General features: G+C 39.1%; 1 long non-coding RNA gene across 1 annotated transcript; it reads right to left on the reverse strand.

The window, feature by feature from the left end:
- Positions 1-4,723: 4,723 nt before the first annotated feature.
- LOC117472868 lies at positions 4,724-6,663 on the reverse strand. Its single transcript, XR_004554968.1, has 5 exons — positions 6,549-6,663; positions 6,117-6,267; positions 5,874-5,989; positions 5,558-5,760; positions 4,724-5,454 (listed from the first exon to the last, which is right to left on the reverse strand). It is a non-coding gene; the product is annotated as an uncharacterized LOC117472868 (long non-coding RNA).
- Between the last annotated feature and the right edge of the window lie 1,291 nt (positions 6,664-7,954).

Raw genomic sequence — 7,954 nt, forward strand, 5'->3', positions numbered from 1 at the left:
CAAACATGCGTTTGTTTAATCATTTTAAGATTGGCTTCAATCAATTTTTGCAAATTAATTCTTCATATACATGAGAGGTAACATTTTATTTATGGTATTATTTTCACATATTTCTCTCCATTCTTCCTTCTGCCAGCGGTGTCGTAGTTTCTCGTCTCTCCCGGTTTTGTGCGTACGCATGGGTCAGAGTTTGCGTGGAGGATCGCACATTTTCCCGTCAAGTTTGTTTTTTATAAATCGCAAACATTGCGTAGAAACTGGCGTACGCCATCTTTTGAGCTTACGCACCGTTTATGAATGAGGCCCCAGGTCTTTTACCTTACATGTGGATTTAAACATAGATCACAACTATGTGGCGACACCTTGTGGTAGGAGTGTGTATCTATCTAATCAACACATCCCCCTTTCTTTGAGGTAATATAAACAAATAGTGCAACATCAATTTTAACCAAACATTTTGATTTCTCTACCATGCCATAACAAATAAACATCTGGTCTAAATTTACTCAGGATGCTAACTAGCACAAACTTGGAAATTGTCTAAACATTTACACCATTTTAACATCCATTAAAGTCTCTCAATTACAGATTCAGTCTATCAGGTTTTCTGATTTCCCTTATAGATCTTCTGACCACATGTTCACTTGGAGTGTTAGTATCACAGTCTGTCTGTGGTGAAGGTGTGGACTCAGACTCAATGATGGATTCACTGAGCTGTTGACCAGCCTCTTTTGTTTTCATAAGACTGCAACGATTGCGTCTGAAGATTTGCCCTTCCTCTCTCCTCACAGTGAAGGATCGCGGTGCTACTTCCTGAAAAACAGTGGCTTTTGTTCTCCATCCATCAGGACCCTCAACCCTGACTGTGTCATTACTTGATAGTAATGGAAGCTGCTTAGCTGTTTTGTCATAGCATGTTCTCTGCTTCATCTTTTGTTGTTGTAGTTGGTGTTGCAGCTTTGGGTGTCTCTTTTGCTTTGAATAGCTTGGCAGTGTGGTGCATAACTTACGATTCATCAGAAGTTCAGCAGGTGACAGTCCACACTCCAGAGGTGAGGCTCTGTAGCTGAGTAAAGCAAGGTATGGGTCTGAGCCACTCTCATCAGCTTTCTTTAGAAGTTGCTTGAGAATGTGTATTTATTCCAGGCCAGAAAACACTGTCTCTCACCCGTCTTTTGCATTTTTCAACACCCAGGTGACCTTCATGTATTCTTTGTAGTACTTCTCAATCTGTTCTCCAAAGCATGTTTATAAAATTCCTGCCTATTCCCGCAGTACAGTATGTGTTTTATCTGCAGAATGTGATTGGTTACTACACAACACCGCAGTCTTTAGAAACAAGTGTGAAGTGGTGTTTAGGTGTGACTTAATTTTATATAAGTCAACATTTCATTTTTTTCAGTGCATGCAAACGGTCTTGGGGCTTTAACAATCTCTTGAGATGATAGATAAGACGGGCCTGTTCTTACTCACTCTGGGCTTCAACCACACAAATGTGTCTTAGACGTGACCTTAAAACTATATTTTCTCCTGTCTGCTACTTGTGTTCTTCTGGGTCTTTGCTCCGAGAACTTCATCACATACAACATGTTTCTTTGCAGATTTACTGCTCAAATGCTTTTGTAGCCACTGTCTGTCCTTGTCCGATGATCACAGACAACATACACTTTGAGCTTCCAGTAATATTTGCAGGTGCAGTTCAGGATGAAGCAAGCTATCTTGATATTTTGATATATATCCTTCAGCGTGTCTGTGGGAGAGCCTGGCTCTTGTTTGCATATTTATCATTGAACTGTTATCCATTTGGCTTGTGCCCTAAGAAAACAACAGCTGCACACAGAAAACGGTAAGTAATCGGAGAAAAACTAAATATTGAGGTGACATTCTGAGCTGAGGTACAAAGGACAGTTTGTTTAGTTGTGCCTGTTTAAGAGCAGGACGACGGCTCAACTCTACCCCTGGTTGAGAGTGTTCAGAAACGGCTGTATTTCTTAATGAAAATTAAAACTTTTAAAGAGAAACAATGTAAAACAACATGTCTGCAAAACATACTGTCATGGCATGTATATGGCAGTGATAACACCGGCCCAGATCATCATTGTTACCCATCCCCCAAACATCAGTGATATTGCACAGAGTCCAACGGATAATAAAGGGGCTATATTCTTTACATGCACAAAAAAAACATTTAACACACTACAGTAAAGGGAAGACCCCGAAAAAGCCTAATAGGGCCCCTTTAATGACTGACTAAACGTTATGTCAAGAAAGAAAATACAAGAAAGACAGCTGAATGGTTTGATTCTTCTGTGACAGACCAGCTGTCTTGGTGCTGTTAGACCTGACAGCTGCCTTTGACACTGTGGACCATAGCATCCTGTTGTCACGGCTTGAACAGTCTGCTGGCATCACAGGCTCTGCCCTTGCATGGTTCAGGTCCTACCTGACAGACCGTAGCTTCTCGGTACAGCTAGGTGCCTTCTCCTCTGCCAAAGCCCCTCTTACCTGTGGGGTTCCCCAAGGCTCGATTCTGGGCCCCATCCTTTTCCTACTGTACATACTGCCCCTAGGTTCAATACTCACAAAACATAACATTCCCTTCCACTGCTACGCCGACGATGTACAGATATATCTGCCTCTAAAAGCAAATGTCACACACTCACTACAGCAGCTGATGGACTGCTTAGCAGAGATTAAATCCTGGCTGAGCAAAAACTTCCTCAACCTCAACGAGAGCAAGACTGAGGTCATCTTTTTTGGACCGCAACCTCCAGCCTCTCCGGTTGATATTCTGGGCTCTCTCAAAAAAAACATCCTCCCCTCGGTCATGAACCTTGGAGTGACATTCACCAGAACTTTTAAATTTGACAAGCAGGTTAGCACCGTAGTAAAATCCTCCTTTTTTAAAATAAGACTATTGGCCAAAACCAAGTCGTATTTATCTTTTAAAGACTTGGAAAGGGTTATTAACGCCTTTGTAACCTCGAGACTGGACTATTGTAACGCTCTGTATGTGGGTATGGACCAGGCCTCAATCAAACGCTTACAGCTAGTCCAAAACGCGGCTGCACGTTTACTGACTGGTCACAAAAAGCGCGACCACATCACCCCTATTCTGGCCTCATTACACTGGCTTCCAGTTCGGTTCAGAATTGATTTTAAAGTGCTTTTATTTGTTTTTAAAGCCCTAAATGGGCTGGCTCCGGCCTATATAACTGAACTGCTCCAGCGCTACACCCCAGCCAGAGCTTTAAGGTCTGCTGACCAGCTGCTGCTGGTAGTGCCCAAGACCAGGCTCAAAACCCGAGGGCACCGAGCCTTCTCAGCAGCTGGCCCTAGGCTCTGGAACACTCTGCCCCTCCATGTGAGGTCGGCCCAGACCCTAGGGGTTTTTAAATCATCACTAAAAACACACTTCTTCTCTCTGGCCTTCTAATTAGAGCGGAGCATGACTCCTGACTTCTCCGTGTGTTTTATATCTGTTATAGTTATATCTGTTGTAATTTATTGTCGTTTATTGTGTTTTGTAGTAATGTGTTTTTTATTACATGTACAGCACTTTGGCTCGACCAAAAATCGCTTTTAAATGTGCTTTATAAATAAAACCTGATTTGATTTGATTGATTTGATTTGATTTGATTTAATCTAAGGTTTCTCCATAAATGTAACTGTTATTCAAGTACTGTACATATTTGAGGTACTTCCTTCTAAGACATCTCTTTTATTTAACTGTTGTCGCGGCACTTTTATTTATCAAATGTGTTTAAGGAAACTAACCATTCAGCTGTCTTTGTTGTATTTTATCTATTAGGTGGGTGTTTCCTCACACTTTATCAGCACCATGCAGTTCCTTCCTGCTAACAAAACAATAACTTTTCTTTATTTGGCTCCTAATCTCTCCCATAAACAAGACTGCCTATAGCTCTATTTACTTTACAATGTATCATTTTGTTTTTTAAATATCTTTCCTATCCAGTGAATCTCCAAATGTGAAGATTTGTAAAAATGTCCTACCTCTTAAGCTAAACAAAACTCTTCAAAAAGTCTCTTGGATCAGCTGGAAAATGCATCATCACAAAGCTGAAAAAAGGACAGAATTCCTGAGCTTGATCCGTGGTTTTCATAGCAACGAAGCCCAAGATGCATAGCAGTAGATTCATTTACCCGACAGGATATAAAGGAGTTGAAATTAGCATAACCTTAAACATCTTCAGCCTCAAAATGCAACATTAATTCAGCAGTAATATTAACCCCAAAACTCATATTAAAAGATTGAATACTAAACATTCTACTGGACAATTTCAATTTTTTGTTTTCATACTTTAGGGACCATTTTTGCACTATTAAAGGTTTAAAATGAAAGGATATTACTTGTAGTCTAGTATTGAAGTGTGGTATTAGTTATTTTATAAAAGTAAAAGCACTGAGTCAGCGGTGGAGAATGGTCTGGAGGATGCACTATCATCATTGTTCCATGGGAATAAAAACGTTATACATTTGTTTTTTTCTGCAAAACCAGTCATTATCATGTTGGGCGGTGCCAAGCGAAGGATGCAGCGACAGTGTCTTTAACTCGAAAGAGTTTAAGGAGAGGAGAGTGCCAAGAAACAGGCCACCAATGACTTATTCCCACAATCCATGTCTGAATGGTATATACAGTAATATAATAAATAAATATCTGAATTGTATACAATATGACTCATTCCATGACACCAGGACACCATTGAAGATATACAACAGTTTATTAAAATAAGTCTTCACATTTACAGGTTACACTATTAGTATAAATATTACATAGAAAAAAAAAAAATTAAATATAAAGCTTTTTCTTTCCAAAACCAGCAGGACAAGACATAAAAGAGGCATGCGACAAACATTAATTATTGTTACTTTGGATGGATTACACAGTTGCAGGTGTTATCTAAATACTGGTAAAGCATGAAGCTGCTTCAACTAAAAGCTAACCAGTCTTTTCAGGGAAGTTAGGTTGAAGCTTGAGTTGTCCAAAATAACATTTGGTGAAGAAAAAGATCATCAATAGCCTTCATATACGTACAGTAATCGATTCCTTCTTTGCATTTAAATACCAACAATAAAAACATTATTATATAATATATTATTATAATGAATCCTACGGATTTCACACAAAAAGACCAGTTTACGTGGAGAACAATTATAGTCTTTGAAAACAGATTGAGTAGTGCGAGAAAATATAGCTTTGGCTGGGAGACTTTAAGCTTTTTAACAGAATGTTCAAACTTGGGCTTCATGTTTAAAAAGTTAAACATGTACTAGTTGGATAGCTTCATCAAGAGTATAGTGTTAAGTTTAAGATATATAGTCACCAAGGAAGGACACATTTTCTAAGCAAATCCACTCCCTGCTTGTTGCCGAGAAACCCATCTAACCCAGCAGGAAAGTCTGCTGTTATATTGTCAAAGGTGTAGTTGGTTTCTGCAGAATGAACAATATGAAAAAGCAGGGTCAGAGTCATTCACATCAGGTTAAAAGCAGATGTAATATGGATTCACTTTGGTTAGAATCATGAAAAACATACCTTCATGCTTCATCTGTGAGCTCAGCGCATGCCTGACTGTCTTCACGGAGGCAGAAAACAGTGGTTTCTTTTGTGTCATCTTTACTGAGGTAATGACGAGGATTGACGACGGACCGCAGGCCGTAATGTTCGTTGGCGTGAAGGTCAACCTTCTCAAACCAATAAGGTTCATCGATTTCAGAAACATCGGCAATCTTCTCCAACTGTGAACACAAAAAATACAATGTCTATGCTTCAATTCACCACCAGTGTAAAATTCTGTAAATATAAATATGTATATATCAACATGTTGCTATTGTTAGAGGTTTTTATTTACCTGCAGCGTTTTTTCTTTCACCTTCGGGGAATAGTTGCCATCTGTACTCGGGAAACTAAAAGCAATCAGATTTTTCGTTCCGCTTACACGTGTCCATATTTTCACTAGTGAAGGTGCTAAACACAAAAGAGAAACAACATCTTAACTTTGAGTCATTATATGAAATACCATTCAAAGATGATATTAAATGTAGGTGGGTATTCAGTTATTTGGAAATACAGGTGTGTTCATTAAAATGTATACCTTCTTCTTTAAGTTCGACAACACACAGCACCAGTCCAGCTATAGAGTTCCTTTTGACCGTCACAAAGTGTCCTTCTTTTACCTTCAGAAAAGCCTCATGTATATTTTCATAGACCATGGTGCCTCTTCAGTCGTATACTTTCTGGTTCAGCTAAAATAAGATAAGACTTTATTCATTCAGAAGGAAATTATTGTGCCAGATACAAAAGATGCAATAAACAAAATAATAATACTAATAGTAAAAATAGCTAATTTAACAAAAAACTACAAGAAACAAAGATAGACAAATAATGAAGCTTGTCGAGTCTTCACCAGGCCATGCATTAACTTGTATTACAGAACTGCCATAACACCACGCACTGTTGAAGCCTGTGTATTGCAGTGAGGAGGAATGCTAAGGTGCATGTGAGAAATAATGCAAAAGTCACTTACCGTCGCTGATAAAGTGTTGGGGAGCTTGGAGAGTAAATGTTTAGAGACCGTGTTGTTGACAGAGCAGAAGGCGCGTGCAGAAGCAGCGAGCGAGCTGCCATTAAATAGTCTCACTGACGCAAGGCGCGCGCGCACAACGCAAGGGGCTGGACCGACTCATGGAATGAACCCCGACGAATTAAATGCCTCACATGTGTTTAATTGCATTCTTTTTTTTTACAGATTACAAATTCGGATGTTGTGAAATTCGCACGTAGCCTACGCATCTGAATAATAGTTTCCATGAAGATGCATAAAGATGACTGTAGTTTATTTTTTATCACTAAATCACTCATGGTTGTATCCTTGGATTGACATGAAAAACGAACAGAAGATAGAAAGAATGATGGCTGACAGGATTATGCTTTCCTTTTCTTACTGTCGGCTACGTTCTGAAGGCATGCAAAGGCACAAATGAACCCAGCTCATTTATGCAAAGATACAAAACCACTCCTTTAAGTTAAAAAATAATTATGTAAACTTATGTTTGGTATTGACATGCCTCATGATGTTCTAACAAAACATATTTGCAGTTGGAAATAAGTGTATTGTAACCTATAGTATACCACTAGACCTGGATACCTTATCTTATAGGATAAGTGTTATTCTTTCCACACTGAGGCTTCTGGGACCCTTGGGGCTCTTCAGTTTTATCATGTTTTGGAAACAAGGTGGAACTGATCTGGTACACTTCCAAATCCATCCTGAGTTACTTTTATGTATTTCCGTTCAATGGCTATGGACATAGATATGTCTCATAATTATTTGTGTGAACAGAAAAATAATTTGTGTGTAAATATGTGATTTGTAAATGTAAAACACCATCCACAAAAGCATTTAAAAGATTTGCAAACTCACAAATACATTTGCAAATGTAAAACGGATCTGCAAATGCGCAAAATATTTTTACAAATAAAAAAAAGATATTTGAATATCTCTTTAACATTTACAACTTTCGATCAGGCATTTGTGAATCCATTTTGTATTTGTCAACCAAAAATGCGCTTGTGGATCTCACATTTCTGCTTGTGGATCTCAAATCTCTGCTTGTGGATCTCAAATCTCTGCTTGTGGATCGTCTTTTTACACACACAGAGTTTTGAGACAACCTTTCCGCCGGTCTCGGCTAATATCTACTCGTGTCACTCGGTTATCACGTAAGCCACGTGATGGCCTGCTGATGACGACATTTCGGCATGGTTTTCAAAGTAAGAGCATGATGGTTTGTTTAATGCGGTGTTTTTTTAATGAACAGCGGAACGTTAGATGCCATGGCCATGGAAAGTAGGGGTGCTGAGGGTGCTGCAGCACCCCCTGATGGAGGACAGGGAATCTGCACGTCCACAAGATTAATGGAAATATAATAC

This window comes from Trematomus bernacchii, unplaced genomic scaffold, assembly GCF_902827165.1.
Source record: "Trematomus bernacchii unplaced genomic scaffold, fTreBer1.1, whole genome shotgun sequence".
NCBI classification, from domain to species: domain Eukaryota; kingdom Metazoa; phylum Chordata; class Actinopteri; order Perciformes; family Nototheniidae; genus Trematomus; species Trematomus bernacchii.